We start from the raw sequence: 17,485 nt of genomic DNA, 5'->3' as shown, positions 1-17,485 counted from the left end.
TTGCGCGGAAATCGACTATTAAAGCGCGACTGGATTACTTGAAGAAAACTATCCTGAGCGACCGCCTGTATAGACTGCGTGTGCTCCCCCGAGTGTGCTCGTGATTGTGTGTACCATTCTTCCCTCTCGCCTATCTTCTTTCCCCTCTTCATCCCTTCCCCAAAGCAGGGTAGCAAACCGCACCTGCGTCTGGTTAACCTCCCTGCTTTCACTTGCATCTTTACACACACACACACACACACACACACACACACACACACACACACACACACATATATATATATATATATATTCTTCAATAATATATAATATTGTTATTTTTATTATAATTATTAGGCTCAGCTATGACAAAGTTATTGAGAAGATTGAAGAGATTCGATTCATTGGTCGTCGTGCGCCACATTACACCCAGTGAGTAACGTATACTGATTCTGTGGAGCCACATGCACACGCTTCAAGTTGAGTGAGACTGCAATGAATTTTGTTAAGTATAGAATAAAAGAAGGAAATTGACATGAATACTACTTGAGATTGATTGATTGACATGTGTAGTTTAACGTCCCAAAACCACTATATGATTATGAGAGACGCCGTAGTGGAGGGCTCCGGAAATTTCGACCACTTGGGGTTCTTTAACGTGCACCCAAATCTGAGCACACGGGCCTACAACATTTCCGCCTGCACCGGAAATACTCTAGTATTTCCGATGGAAATACTATAGTACTATACTATACTATACTATACTATACTATACTATACTATACTATACTATACTATACTATACTATAGTACTATACTATACTATAGTATAGGATAGATCACTGAAGTATACTTCAGTGATCTCGCAAAGTCTGCAGGGCGCTTCTGCTCTATGAGTGTAATAAAAGGCCAAAAAAAAACACTAAAAACTAGAAATTGGGGTGGTGCCGGCATGATTCCTTCTAAAACATACTATAAATTCACTGCCCTGCATGTTTTACGTTAATTACCTAAAGTTGCACAGGACGGATCTTAGATAATTACTTCAAGTTCTTCAGAATGCGTCATCTGGCGGTACGATGCATACTGTGACAGCTTTTTCCAATTTTTCCAAGAGTGCACTTCCAATATATGTAGCGTAGATTTCTAAGTAGGCTACCATCAGTGTTCACGAAAAGAAATATATTAAAGATGATGGCTCAAGTAGATGAAAAAATGTAGTGGAATAGAAAGTTTGAGGGAAGATTTTCTACATTTAAATTTTCCTTGCAATGCTCACGTAGTATTCGAAAGTGTCGGTGCTCGTTCATAGAAAAGTTATAGGGCTTCTCACCCCATGCCTTGGATGCCATTCGGCATAATTCCTCACAAATTTACTGGAAACACCAGCATGCATGCCTAATAAAAACTCGCGCATAACTGCATATCACTTATACACCAGTACTTCCTTATCAGTTTCTTAATTGTTACGCATGGATATAAACCACATAACTCGTGACCACAACTCAGAAGACGTGCAACGCCTCCTTTTGAAGCATTACATGCATGCATTGGCGTATACAATTGGTAATGAAAAAAGCCGTCTATCTCTGGCGTTATGTGATCTCCGAGTCATCCGTTCCAGTTTAATGAAATGGCAACTCTGGATGCGGACGATACATGAAAACTCACGACATACCTCTGCACAACATGTTAGCATCCAGAAAGCCAGCACCTATACGATAATTCTTTGAGCGTCTTAAGGAGGACAAGAACAACAAAAGAGAAGGCAGGGAGGTTAACCAGGCACATGCCCGGTTTGCTACCCTACGCGGGGAGAATGGGAAGGGGGTATAAATATGAAAGAGAAAGGGAGCAAAGAGAAGAGAAAGAGAGAAAAAAAGGATTGTCAGTCAATGGGCTGACGCGTATGCAGCGGTGGCACTGCACAAAAGTTAAAGGTGTTCACAGCCTGTAGTCCTTAAAAAGCACAAGACGGCTTTCACAGCCTTTTAATATGCTGAATTGCACTCGTTCGTTGAGTAAAACTTCATCGGAAACGAGTGAAATCGATATTGAAATCTATCGGAAGACTGTCGAGACTATAGGTGCTCGACGTTACCGCCGCCTGGTGGATTTATAGAAGAGAATAGCTGAGAGCGCCACCATATTTGAAAGGTTCATGGGAGTGTGTATGCACTCGCCCGCGTACCCTCGCATGGTGCAGAGTGTGTACTCAGTACTGATGATTTAAAAGTTCTGTGCCATTGAGGGGGGGGGGGGGGGACAGGAGGGTGGATTTGACAATGCGGCTTAGTCTAAAAGCCCGTATACGAAAGGCGAATACCCGTGGCTTACACGAATGCGAAGCGTTTCCATGCAGCCTCCTGAATTAATGAACAAAATTGTATAACGGAGTGGCAGAGTATTATACTGATGAACTGTATGAAAGCATGGGGCATTCCCGAAGCTTTCACTATATGCATCTGCGGGTATGTCAAGATGTTTATTCAAAACGTTCCACTCGCGCGGACTGGTGAGCGGTGCCGTTCAGCATTTCTCGGTTTAACACTAGGTAAAATTTTGTTAACCATGTACTGAGGATGGGAGAAATCGCGGCTATAGATAGCGTTAAATTTGTTCGAACTAGTGATAGAAGCCTATAGAGTGGAACATAGACTTCCTTTTCGTTGGTTCAAGAATAAAAAAAAAACTAATTTGGTGAGTTCCCTTAGCAGCAGGACCCGACACATTGTGTCGCCAGAAATTTCGTGTGCCTAATATTTAATTCAAGCATATAGAGACAGATGTGGCTTAACGCAATAAAAGAGCGTTGAAATGTCCCGAATAGTATGTTAAACGCCTATTCGACATGAATAATTTGAATGGCGTGTATAGGCACACGTCACCGTAGCTACAGTGTGTCAATACAATAATATAACAGCTGCAGTGTGTGACCACAGTAATAGCAGCAATGGTGGGCTAATCATAATTTAGGGTCAGAATTAGTATAAAATAAAACGAGCAAAAACTCGATACAAAGTGTCATGGTTGACGTACTTTCTTGGCAAGGTGACACGCATCGCCTTTGTATTCCGATGTGAATCACTTACCACATCATTAGCATTATTTTCACAGATTGCGTCACCAGCTAGTAAGATTCGAATAACTTTACCTTAATTATTATCGTCTCTTTCTCGCTATCTCTCTCTCTCTCTCGCACGTGTCCTGAGAGGCTGTTAGCACCTTTGCTTATTAATTTGAGATGCTGTAGGCGTATTGCATCGGCATTTCATTACCTTTAATTGAGGTATTTTGTATAGGGTGACATGTTACGGACACGTTAGCATGTATGAAATGGCCAGACGTTAACATTTAAAATAAAATCTGAACTTATGAGCAGTATGTCTTTAGGTTGCATTGGAGTAAAAAATCAGCCTAGTTGGTATTTCATGGTAGACATTTCTAGCACTTCCGAAGCAATTTATGAGGCACGGCAAGCGAAATGAACAAGAGCTCACTTGTACGCGTATCTGTAGCCGCATGATCTTCGAGTATGGGCTACAATGTCATTCGCGTTCACTCAAGCAAACAATTGTACTTCGCTTCAGTTTCTCCGCACAACGACCAAGTATTGCAGAAAAAGCATGCACCAAACCTGTAATCTCGCACGTATACAGATTTCAGGAAAGAAGTTGAAATTTTAGCTCTCGTTTCTTCTTTGTTAGATACAGTATTAATGAAAACTAACAGACAATGATGCCAAAGAAAGTGTAGGGGATGTGATTTGAAGTAGTTGTATAATGTAAGGCCAAAAAAATGAGATTATACTGAAAGATAACTTGCCGTGGGCAGAGAGCGAACCTGAAACCTTTGCATAATGCGTCCGATGCTCTACTGAGCTATACCGCGTTGATAATCCCCCCGTCCACTTTATGGCTTTTATACAGGCGCGTTTACACATGAGAGTGTTAGCCAGCGCCGACTCGTCATCATGGCCACTTGCAACGCCGACTAACACTCCCATATGTGAATGGGAGTGTTTTACCGTCCCTCCACCCTGAAGGTGGAGGGACGGTAAAATGCTGTTGTTGCTGATCTGGTATAACATGGGACGCCTTATGTGAAGGTCGCAGGTTGCAAGTTGGGTCCCTGGCAGCGGTCAATTAAGTGTTCGTCCACTTCTCTTTCTTCATATTTACATTACAACAACTACTAATCACATCCCCCACATTTTTGCCGCGAAATAACACAAACACAGAGTAAACAAATAGAGAACGACAAGGACAGGCGGAACTTCTGACTGTTGGAAGTGCCACCTGTCCTTGTCGTTCTGTATTTATATACTCCCTGTTTGTGCTATTTCGAGGCTAAAATATGTCATTACGGAAGTACCAACTAGGCCAACAAACAGTCTTGATACAACATTCCCCATATTTTTCTAGGCATCATTGTCTGTTAGTTCTTATTATCATACAGGGTGTTTCATATACAGGGTGTTTCAAAGAACAAGAACCGATGATTTGTTTTGAATAATCAACTGAATGAAGCCAGTTACACATGATTTGCCGTCATGTGATGCCCATTGGGGTATTTTCTATAATGCCCTTAATTAGCCCATTAATATAGATCAGTTAGGCACAATCCGTAATATTTGCTTTGAGGCAAAGTGCATCTCATAGTTGTCGAAGCCCTTCCCAAACGACCGTTCAAGTTTTCTATGGCAACATACACCCGTAAGTTTACGCGGTGCGGACTCCACTGCACAGCCTAATCTGTCCTGCTTTAGTACCGGACGCTTTTTATCTAGCGGGTCGCAACAACGACTTCAGTCAGAAACACTTAATTAGGTGCTATGTTCTCCAATAAAGCATGAATATAGCATTCTTGTAAACCTTTCACCCCGTAAATATTTGCTGGAGGGTGTAGATACTGCGCGATGATTTTTTCCGGCGTTTAAACAAACCCCACAAATTGTGAACTAAATGAGGAGTAGGAGAAAAACGAAATAATAGGGAGGTTATCCATTATTTTCTTTTTTATGAGCTAAAACCACGTGACTGCGCTCGTGCGCTACCATATTAAAACGCTCTTGTTCATACTTCAAGCAAAAAAGAAAAGAAAAGACCATGTGCCCACGGCTCGTCAACCAGTCGCTCATCAGGGACGACAGCGTTTGATTGCCAAAGCGCTGTAAAGTCCATGCATAGAACCGTGGCCGGTCATTTCACCGTTGTGCGCCCGCGCGGATCTTTCGCTCCAAGCACGGTTGACTTGATTGATTGGTTGATTGATATGTGGGGTTATACGTCCCAAAACCACCATATGATTATGAGAGACGCCGTAGTAGAGGGCTTCGGAAATTTTGACGACCCGGGATTCTTTAACGTGCACCCCAATCTGGGCACGCGGCCCTACAGCATTTTCGCCTCCATCGGAAATGCGGCCACCGCAGCCGCGATTCGATCCCACGACCCGCGGGTCAGCAGCCGAGTACCTTAGCCACTAGACCACCACGGCGGTGCCTCCATGCACGGTTGAGGGCGCTGTAATACGGTAGCTATTGAGCTCTGTCCTGGGGCTTCATTTCATATGTCGCGGTTTTTTTTTTTTTCAACTCTGGAAAAATAGTCACGCCACATGTGCGTTTGAAAAAATGCAATCAAACAAATGCAAACTGGATTTGGTTGTATATTGCTATGCCCTCTACAATGTAGTGAAACGTACTTGTTCCTAAAAAGAATAATTGAAATTTGGAGTATCATATCTTACCTAATTAACCAAGTAAATGCAATATAAACAACAGGTAGATCGTTGGTTTATTCAGTTGTGGTTAACCACTTTATGAAAATTCTGGGTTTTTTTATACGTGAATCAAGCACGCGCCTTTTAAACAATGTTGTGCATAGGCGGTTTCGTAAATAATACGGACGCGGAACTTGACAGTGCACGGAAGAACGTCTTCAATCTAGCATACAAATCCACTTGTGAGGACTTCAGAGCTTCCAGCTAGTTTCGTTTTTATATGCCTAATTTCTTGAAAACTAACATAGTCTTTTCAGGCGAACTTCCAAATTTTCTATATGTTTCCAAAAATGTCAATAGGTAAGTCGAAAACAGCGCATCAGTGAGGATCACACATATCACGCTATTAAACGCCACAAGACAAAAGCGAAGCAGGTTTCGTGCGGTCTGTCATCTGAGCGGAAAGTAAGCGGTGCGAGCAAGGGAGAAGCAATTGTAAACGAGCCTTCTGCTGATGTCTTCCCAGACAGCGTGCACCCCAGTACTCGCAACCCCTTTGTTAAAAGTTCCCAGTTGCAGCACGAGCGACGCAGCCCACGAAGGAGCACGAATCAGCTGATTCATGCTCCTTCGCCCAAGGAAAGACGGGCGGGGCGTTTCCTTTCTGGTTGAGGAGCCAGAGGAAGGCAGGCCTCTCACGCGGGATCACTATCGCGTGCGCCTTTCGTGCGACGTCGATGGCCGGCTCATCTTATCTCTCCTTCAGCCGCATTCAACGCCAAAGTTCACACGCTTTTACTCTGGCATATACGATGTGGGGGGATATGCTATCAATGTGCACTTGGTGCGGGACGTGACGGTGACGCAAAAATTCGCCCAGAGTGTCCAGATAATTTATATCACAATATAATGGTTATTAATATTGGCCGAACAATTACCATTGGTAAGACACAGATAATGTTTTCCACAGCCCCTTGCATCATGTATGTGCACACTTTTTTGCTGTTGCTGCGTTTTACACTGTCATTTTAGGGTCGAAGCTTCTGAAGGCGTGGGTCTGTCCATTCCTTGTATGTGTGTAGTAGTACGTAGCCACCAGTGGCACATACCCGCTCTAGAGAGGGTATGTGTCACAGGGGATGCGAGATGGGAGATGGCGGTACTTGGAGTGTTCACTAGATGGACGCACGGATGGGTGGACAGACAAACTAGCAGACAGACGGACGGATGGATAGACGCGCGGACGTACAGAAGGATGGACGCACAAACAGACAGACAGATATATGTATAGACGGACTCACGGATGGAGGCATGGACAGACGGACGGACGCATGAATGGACGCACGGATTGTCGTGCGGACGGACGGTAGCAAGAACGAATGGATGGTAGACGGAAGCTTCGCCCCACTCATCATTACTCACTCCGTGAGTATGCTGAGATTTTTTATGTATTAATTGCTTTCTTGCATAAGAGATTGAGTGGTTTTACTTGTGTGGGACACGATATCATTATGACAAGAAATATTTGGCACTTACAATCAGCAGAATGGCCCGGATATCATGGTCTTACACTAAGGGCACCTTATGAGCATTCTCCGCTGATCTCTCTATAGACTTAATTTTATCGCACGATAAAGTCAGAACGTCTGCAATTGACCCGACTCACTACCACCAAGGCGGGCCGCCATATTCTGCGCGAGCTCGGCTTCTTCTCCTCGAGGGCCAGAGACGCCCCAGAGTTGACTCTAATTCCCTGTGAAATCCGCGACCTTATCACGATCGCTCCCATACCACGAAATGTACACCCCGAATACAACAGAGGCAGGCGCCTTGCGCGGGCGACCGCCATTCTCAAGCGCATAGACATGGAAGCGGACAACGTCTCGTTCGTGGACGCCGCTGCCTATCGCAACAACCAAGCCTTCGCCGCGGTCGCGGTATCATGCGCGCAGCAGACTCTTAACTCAGCCACAATCCTCACCCGAAACCCCAAAGTAGCGGAGCAAGTAGCTATAGCTATAGCTATGCTCGACAGCAAACGGGAATTCATCTACAGTGACTCCAGGCCGGCCATCAAAGCCTTCGAACGCGGAGTCATCTCCGACCAGGCGTTACGTATCCTGCGCAATGCGGACCCGAGTGCCCTGAAGCACCACACTGTCATCTGGTTCCCCGCCCATCTCGGCCAGGTGCCGGGTGCCCTATCCAACCTCAACGAGATCGCCCATGATACAGCGCGCGCACTTACCGACCGCACTGCCACAGGGCAACCTCATCTTGCTGGGTTGGATACCAATCGGGATGCACCAATTACGTACAATGAAATTACAAAGCACTTTTACTTGGAACGCCGCATTTTTACACCCCCACATCCGAAACTTAACCGACCGCAGGCATTAACCCTACGCCTATTACAGACACACACGTACCCAAACCTTGCCACGCTTCACGTTTATTATCCCGATGCATACCCCAGCGACACATGCCCATCATGTGGACACACAGCGACACTCGAACACATGCTCTCGGAGGGTAGAACAACTCCTCCCGACTCTACCTCAAGCAAGTGGGAGAGGTCCCTCAGGAGCTCACTTCTCGCCGACCAGCAATGGGCCGTCCAGCAGGCCCACGAAGCGGCCGCCAGGTACTGCCTGTCGGTCCCTACGTGGGAGACGCCCGCTACGCGCTAAGCGCGTCCTGCAGGACCGAAATAAAGTTTTTTCATTCCATTCCATAAAGTCAGAATAACACCTGGACATTTCGCATATTTGCCAAGTGATTAAACTGAACTCCATGATTCACTGTGGCAAAAGTAGAAGAAACAACTTCATTTTTTTTATGCTCAAGGCTAAAATTTCTGGGGAGCCGTGTATCTACACCCGTCAGGTCTTTCGTTGTTTTCTAGACCTTCATAATTACCATAATAATTCTGCACTAAGTGTGAGACATATTCACTGCTGACGTATTTACTTACACTTGACGCGCTCGTTATTGTTACTGCTATTGTCTCAAAACACACCTCGCTCATGACACCTTCGTCAACTTCATCATGTCTGAAAACTACCACTATTGCTTTACTCACTCGGCTATGCAGTCCTGTGCGTCCCCTCTGGTCTCTCGGTATTAAGTGTTCGCATAAATCAGCGTTGAATCAAGAGACATAGGCATCAATACCACATTTTAACAGTGCCATCGGGTTATTGACTGGTATATGAAGAATTGCAATGCTTGGCGGTGCGCTCCTTGCATAAAATTTCCTATATGCACCGAATACAAAAGCGCGTAAGCGTCCGACGCGCGCAGGTTTCATATATTGTTGACTCATCCAAACAATTCGCTCGTGTAAATGCATCGGCGGCCAGCGTGGCAGCGCCTTAAACCGTCACTGTACGGGAGGGAGTCACTGCACTGTCCACGAGGCTCCCGGCATAGGCGGTGGCCGGGGTGCTGAAGTCGGGTCTCGTTAACCACTCCACCCTTACACTGCAGGGAGGCTGCACGCAATGCCACAAAGTTGTGCAATGTCGGGCCTGACCACCGTCTGTACTATTTCTGTAATGCACAGTACCTGCGTCCTCACCATTACCGAAACTGCCGGGAGTTCGTGGCACGCACGCAGCGACAGCAAACGGTTCCAACGCTATAATCGTGGACAGTTATAGAAACCGCCGTTGTACAAACGTGCGAGAATACGCAAGTGAGGGAAGTAGCAGTTATAGCTCAAGCAACCAAGGTTTTTTTAGGTCCGGAAACACGACAGAGAGCACAGCAGCAACGGTGTAAACGGGGAAGTGAAAACGATAACAAATAAGAAGGTAAGAGACGAGCGATTGGCATTACGTGGCGCGCAATGCAGAAAAGAGCTAAAAAGGAGAAACCACCTGTCCAGCTCCGGCTACCACCGACATCGTCGTGAGCCAGTTCGCTAAAGGAACCGCTGCGCTCGCCCCCCCCCCCCCCCCCCCCTGTTTTGGCAGCCACCCACGTTCTCTCGCCGTTACGCTGCCGCTGAATACGAGAATGTATAAGGAGCGAGCTGAAGAACGAGGACTCCTGTGAATGAGCTAAGCGCGTTGCACCAGTCGGAAGGGAAGCCACCGGTGCGTTGCGCGCCAGGGGTGGATGTTGCAGCCGCCTAAACGATGGAAACCGTGAACGATTTATAAAAATAAATAAACAGAAACCGACGGCGCGGGTGCACCGGTGTATGACGCCGTTTGGGAACAAAAATAAATAAGTAAATAACAAAATAAAAGGTGCACCAACTGAATTGCGCCCGCTACCTCCCGCATTTGCTTTCAAAGCCTTCTTTTCATTTAGCACCTTCCTGTCAGGTCTCCTTTTGTTTTGCCTGCCTCCCTCCACCTCTACATCCCTTTTGTTTTTGTTTCAGGGTCCGCGACGAAGCGGCGGCTGCTTATCGTGGCGCATTCGACGGCGCTTTCAGGTTGTTGTGCCGCACGGAGGAAGAGCGCGGACCGTAGAGGAAGGAGAGGGGATTCGCTGCATGCGTTGCGGTTTCACGGCCGCTCGCGCGCCATTCACCTGGCGAGTGCGTTTCGGGGCCAGTTGTGCGACGCGCGCTACCTTCCCTTTATTTCTTCTCTTTCTTTTTTTTTTCCTTAGGCGCTGGGCGTCGAGCTGCGCCGCGGCTGTAATCTTGTACTTTTATTTTCGTTTTCTCCCGTTCTTCCTCGGCGGACTCCGCCGAAATATCTAATGGTTCGCCCGACCCAACTCGTCACAGACAAATGGACGGCGTATGATAACCCGCCGCTCGGTTTTATCGCCGCATCCGCCGATACCCTGACCGGCAGCAACAGTTGGTGTTGCCCCAGGGGAACCACACACTGGGCCTGTACATGTCGATTTCGACCGTTTTGGCGGGTACTTCACGCGAGAATTCTCGCTCATTACTTTAGCAGAGAGATGAGCGCAAGACGCTGACATTTAGGTGCCCTCTTCCTCTTCCGCAGCAGCCCACGCACACGCGTCTGTTACACCTCTTGCCCTTTTCTGTGCATACGTGTGCTCCTGTGTGTAAGGCAGTGATGTTCGTTTGTCGGTGTTTCGCCGCAAGATAACGGAATTACCGTTATAACTGGAGGGGAAGCATGAATCTGTAAACCTAAATTAAAATCTATGCACTGTCTGTCAAAGTCTAAGGAACAAGTTCCCGCTTACCGCTGTAGCATAAAGGAATAGAGTCATTGCTTGTTTGTTTTTTCGTCATATGTGACTAAGAGTGGTGTCTCCACCAGTTTGCTCATGCTTACAGCGCGCATGCGACCACTCGAATCACAATTCTTCAATTTGTGTCGTAAAAAGTAACTCAGATATTTTTCGTCAATATATGGGTAGTCCGAATTCTTAAACGTACCTTGATGAGCTGAAGAATAATTGTCGTGCTTCGTCCTTTCTATTGGCATCGTCGATAAGGTTACCAATGGGGATCATATGCAGGCATACAGAGGGAGGTTATCTAGTAAACAGGCTGTACAGGGGACGCCCTATTAGAATAGAGTAAGATATGTAAATTAAAAGCTGCTATATACGAAGACGAAAAACAACGTAGCTTTTATTTATTATTCGCTGCAGGCTGCAGACCAATAAACAATCCAGCCTGGACAGGTACAGGGGGCAGGATATAAGCATGAACACAAGAAATGACGTGGGAAAACGTTACGTTAAAGAAAACAAATGTCCGATTATTAGCATGCGTCAAATGATGCACTAGCTGGCACCGCAAAATATTTTATTAACACAAACCAAGTATAATAAAACAGTAAGGGAGGAATGATTATAAGAAGCGGGAATTCTGAATTCCTAATATTTTTTAACAATAACTAATTTGGTTACAATGCTGCATCGCTGGCTGAAATTCAGTGAGCCGGCCCTTCTTCGTCGTAGAATTAAGCGACAAAATAAGGAAGCTCTGCCCGCTGTGCGTACGCACGATTTGGCATTTCGCCTCACCACAATAAATGTAGTCTCTTTAATGTCGCATTCTTTCTCTCTAAATGTGACTGTGACGTAAATGATGAACTGCGTGAGCACTTGATTGGGTATAGTCTTCAGCTGGTGATGAGTGCGTGCTTGTTGGAGCTGCTTACGGCAACGTTGTATGAATTTTACAATTGTTTACTCTCAGTGCCCGGGCTGACAATTCGCAATGTTCATAGACTGTCGCGCTGCCTAGCGGAATTCAAGAGCGTCCTCTCAAGGATGATCATGTAAGTAGGCAGACGCTCCCAATGCTTCCTTGCTGTTCTTTGTTCAGCGGCTCACAGTGTTTACGCGTTAGCAAGAAATGAACACAAACCACTTGGTATATTTCGTGCACCAGTGAATATACCGGACCATCCGTGACGCCATAAATTTGATTCGTTCTTGCGAGACGCGAAGTTTTTTTTTGAAAAAATGAGGCAACTCGCGCCTTTGATTATAGCCCGCAGAGTACAAATATCAGCCTCACGAGATTTTCTGCAGTCACTTTGGATAGTTAAATGTTATCGTCTGACCATTCCAGTTATAACTCGCCTTGTTTTGTGTGCGTATAGCATTCGTCAGTGCTTTTGTAGTGCAGGAATCCCATAACATTCATTGTACGCGGAATATAGCGCAGGCTCGCGATTTGCGCTTTCAAATATTGGCCTTCGCTGCGCCGCTTGTTTTGTTACGTTTGCTGATAGATGGCAGCACAGGCAAGCGATTCTTTTTTTTTTTTTTCGGGCATTGGAGCTAAATGATGTCCGCACCATGAGGTAAACGTGGTGAGAGACGCCGTTTGGGTCCTGTGCGTAGTGAATGCTCGACCGTTGTTGGTGCTGTCGAAGTCGTTTGGCGGAGAGAATTCATCGGATTACTTTTAGCAGTGATGTTCAAAGAAACCGTCTCGACGTCCAAGATTTTTCGCTCAACGTAGATGGTTGTCAACGCGCAGAGAGTGACAGCGACGATGAACGATCAGCTGCTCGCTCACAAGCAGGGAGTTGCATTTCACGTCCCATCGTGATTTAATGTTTCGTGCACGCTCGTAAGTCACTTTGATTGTTTTTATTGTATAGTATCCTTCAGAGAGCTCAAAATAAAAGCATACTTTTTCTTGTGCGTTGAATGTATCCGAATCACAGGGGATATTAGAGAGCGCCGCATGGCGCCAACATTTGTTCGAGCTTGACTAGCGACGCGAAATGGTTAGAGCAAGAAAATATGCAGTTTCGACTATACAGTCCACGCTAACTTTTCCTGTGCTTCACCAGTGCCTTCCGAACGACGTTGTTGTTCGACTAGTTTTCGTAATTTCGATGTTGCGAAAAGTGTTAGCATGTCAATATCCTTGTTTGGTCACGCTGATGGAACCTGCAACATCCGAGTGCAGGTAATTGTGCACTGTTAAGAGTCTGATCATGGATGTGACACAAGCGCCACTTATTGGGAAGTTAAATGCCTGTGTTCCGTTGAAGAAGCAGCTGCATGATGCTTACAGCGCAAGTAATGATGACGGCGTAATATGTTTGCAATCCATGGCTGCGTTAAACATTCGGTCCTGTGCAGCCGCGATGGTGCGCTACTTGCTGATGGCCTACTACTGCGGCAAATCCGCGAGACAGGCTCAGCACAAATGATCTCGGAGTGCCGTTCAGTTGATACGTGAATTCTGGATCTTTTCGTGTAGTTTTATGTGGAACGCACTGGATTACGCAAAACATCAATACATAGTAGATCAGCTGACACCACCTCTCTTTGCACTACGGCAAGAAATGAGGTAGCCAACATTCAGCATTTTCTATCGGTTGGGAAAGTACTTTGGTTCGATATACATTCATTTGACGATCAAGAGTTCATCCGGTGAAGGTGGTACGGCGAGTACATCCGTGCGTCCTATCTTTTCTTATGCGAGTTCACGGGTTCATCATCCTTCAGCAGCCATCTTGGATTGCACGGAGCGCCACCTATAGGCCGTGGGCATTGCGGATACTGTTCACAGTGCCTCTACTTCTTTTCAACCTCCGTGTGACGTCACCGCGCGTTGTACTAGGAATACGATAAGGAGGCAATTTACAAAAAAAAAATTGCAGACCCCACGTCAAGTTGATTGATTGATTGAGTGGTTGCTTAATTTATTGATTGATTGATTGACATATGGGGTTTACCGTCCCGAAACCATTATGATTACCCTAGACGCCGTAGTGGAGGACTCCGGAATTTATTTTGATCACCTGGGGTTCTTTAACGTGCACCCAAATCTGAGCACATGACCCTACAGCATTTTCGCCTCCATCGAAAGTGCAGCCGCCGCAGCCCCCACGTAAAGTGGGAATCGATGATATGCGAAGCAAGAATCAGGAAAGTTGATAAGTCACTTTAAAAAAAGCACAACGTTACGAGGCGGACGTAAATTATGCCTTACAGGACTTCCATGTCTTGATTTATTACGTTTGCGCCTGGCATTGGTGTTCATCGTCTATTGACCCCACGTAATACTAAAGTCGGTGTACGTAAAGGTGGCGAAATAACCGCCAGCGCGCTATGAGCGTAGCATGTAGTCATTTGTTACATGACAGGCATGTCATGATTATCATGTTTGGACATGTCATTTGCCTTAGTCACTTATTCACTCACGTAATACCAAATTTTGTATACGTGAGGCTACAGAAATGGCCGCGAGCGCGCTATGAGCGTCGCAAGTAATCATGTTTTACATGACACACATATCCTGATGACGTTTGTATAATGTTTGGACGTGTCATTTGCCTTCTTCGTCCATTCACGTCACGTAATACCAAATTAGGTATATGTGAAAATAGCGAAACGGCCGTGGATGCATCATGAGCGTGGTATCTTGCCATGTTCTTACATGACACGATTGCCATGGTTTTTATGTTTGAACCAGTCATATACCTTCGTCATTCATTCACGTCAGGTAACAACTTTGATATATGTGGAGCTAGCAAAACGACCGCGAGTGCACTATGATCGTAGCATGTAGTCATGGTTTGCATGACACCCGTGTCATGATTATCATGTTTAGACGTCTCATTTGCCTTCGTCGTCCGTTTGCTTCACGCAATGCCAAATTTGGTATATGTGGAGCTAGCGAAACGGCCGCGAGCCCATCATGAGCGTGGAATGTAGTCACGTTCTTACATGACACGCATCTTATGATTATCATGTTTGCACCAGTCATATACTTTTGTCATCTATTCAGGTCCCGTAATGCCAAGTTTCGTTCATGTGAAGCTATCAAAACGACTGCAAGCGCACCATGAGCGTAGCGAGAAGTCATGATTTACACGACATGCATGCCATGATTTCCACGTTCGGATCTGTCACTTTTGTTGGTCATGCAGTCATGTCATTCCATACCCGTTTTGCAACATGTCATGTGAACGGAACCACCGCAAGAGCAGCAAGACCTTTAAATGTAAATCATGCTATACATATCAATATTTCCGTGTTATGACTAATCACTTTGTTCATCCTACAGTGATGTTATGCCATACGAATTTTAGTATTGATACCATTGGCGAAGCGGCCAGGAGAGCTAAAGGTCGTAGGCGGATAGATAGATAGATAGATAGATAGATAGATAGATAGATAGATAGATAGATAGATAGATAGATAGATAGATAGATAGATAGATAGATAGATAGATAGATAGATAGATAGATACGCTCAAGGTCGCCGAAGTTCGCTCGAAACAAATAAGCTAAATTATTTTATTCTTTTTTTACTTAAACACACACACACACACACACACACACACACACACACACATGTAAAGAAACTGTTCCTACTCATTTGCAAAGTTTCTGTGGTTTCATTTGTAGTCTTTCGAACACCTGTATTCATAGACAGGTAGTTACTGAGGAGTGGGTGTGCTGCTGCAACAAGTATGTTATCCAGCACAATACAAGGGTGACGACCATTGCAAGAAAAACTAAATCTTTTGTTTCACAAACATTTCTTTGGACCGACAGAAGAAATGGCATTTCTCTTTTGGTATGGCCCCTCTCGCACTGGTGCATAGTGGCTCCTATAGCTTAGGGCTTGAGGAAAATTTTAGTACTGCGTCTATATTAAACCGTGTAGCCCCCGTGGGCACTTCTACTGCACTACCGGCTCTTGGATCAGTAAATTTGGTAGTGGTTGTTAAGTTCGCTCAAAACAAATAAGGTTAATTTTCCGATTCCTTCTACCTTGAATTAGAAGAAATCGTATTAGGCTAAAGTGCTGGCAAGACTAGCGCGAAATTATAATAACGAAATGAAGTGGTTAGAACACCACCTAGAATATGTTATGCACAAAACCAACGCACTAAGCAATGCAACAGCACTCCTTTCATTTTTCAGAACCAAGTAAACAGACGCAATACAAGAATTCCGCTGCACTAATTGCCAATAGCGAAATGTTTACCGACCCTCAATAAAAACACCTGTTCTGAAAACATGCTGTCACGCGCGTTGATTACTCTAATTCCAGGGCTTACGTTAACAGGCCAGAAACACATATGTAACCGGTATTTTAGAGCAAGAACGGAACATGGTGGATATAGTGCCATTGGAACGGCTTAGAAATATTTATTATGTACACACGTACCTTCGGGTCACGAGGAAAACGGACATTGACGTCAGCTTCACGAACGACACGCTCCAATTTTGTTCTTTCATTGTCCTTAGGAAACAAGAACACTCGTGACTTCGGCCTTTGCCGCGACAATTCACCACGCAGCATCGCCCAGCCTTTCAGATTTCCAGCCGTACAGATTGTGAATATTCAATGCATAAAGCGCATCACATATCCCCGCTGCAGTTCACGGACACAGAAAAATAAGGTCTTCTCGAGTCGCCAACGAGCACACCAGCATGCCACGAAAACGTTCGTCAAGCTTGGAAATCCATGACTGTCGAGCGACGAGAGCAAGAGAAGGCACGTCTGTGCAGCGAAACACACCGATCTAAGCAGAGTGACGTCAGAGCCCGCTGCAGAAACAGTGAGCAGGCCTGAAATTATCTATGTGGCATCGGCCGGTCCCAGGAGCATTGCAAGACCACGTGAAGGGCAGAATGCTTTCAAGGCCTTCGCTTCTTCGGTCAGTGCATTTACCCCCGTATTCACAAACGCTCCTAGACTCGACTTTCAGCCTTCACTTGACAGAGTTGAACACTGCGCCACCACTCGGCTGAAGATGACGCTTGGCTACTCAAGAATCGCAGCAGATTATCGCTGATATGCAGTGACTTGCCGTGCCTAGAGACGGCGCTCCCACCGGCTTTCTCAAGTGAAGGTGAAGCGTTGAGTGAAGGGACGTTCTAGAATACGGGGGTAAGACGTTCAGTGCAGAAATACTTTTTTAGGGGCGAAGCTCCTTAGGGCGTGGGCTGTGCGTCCCCTGTAGCCTGTATGTAGCCACCTCTAGTTTAGTTCTTGCAGTGTTCACTAGATGGCGGTACCGTCCCCTGTATGTAGCCACCTCTAGTTTAGTTCTTGCAGTGTTCACTAGATGGCGGTACCGCCTCCTGTATGTAGCCACCTCTCGTTTAGTTCTTGTTGTGTTTACTAGATGGTGGTACTTGTAGCTGATGATGAAAAGATGCAAGATGTTATAAACTAGAAAGCGGTACTTGTAGTTGATGAAAGACGCGAGATCTTATAAAATAGGAATGATGTCACATATGGCGCGTGTCATTGCTTGAAGGCAATCGTTCGATTTAGTGCGGCGACGTACGCTAGGGGGAGCGATGTAATAAAATCGAGTGGGCAAAATGTACAGAGGATT

General features: G+C 45.6%; 1 protein-coding gene across 1 annotated transcript in view; it reads right to left on the bottom strand.

Moving 5' to 3' along the window:
- Positions 1–16,615, bottom strand: part of LOC119162161 (LIM/homeobox protein Lhx9) — a 79,705-nt gene extending 63,090 nt beyond the window's left edge. Inside the window, exon 1 of the mRNA XM_075879430.1 lies at positions 16,306–16,615. The gene's annotated coding sequence lies outside the window, so the exon portion shown is untranslated. The remainder of the gene's footprint in view (positions 1–16,305) is intronic.
- Positions 16,616–17,485: the final 870 nt, after the last annotated feature.

Source organism: Rhipicephalus microplus, chromosome X (assembly GCF_043290135.1).
Source record: "Rhipicephalus microplus isolate Deutch F79 chromosome X, USDA_Rmic, whole genome shotgun sequence".
NCBI classification, from domain to species: Eukaryota; Metazoa; Arthropoda; class Arachnida; order Ixodida; family Ixodidae; genus Rhipicephalus; species Rhipicephalus microplus.
This window is presented reverse-complemented; position numbering and strand designations above follow the sequence as displayed.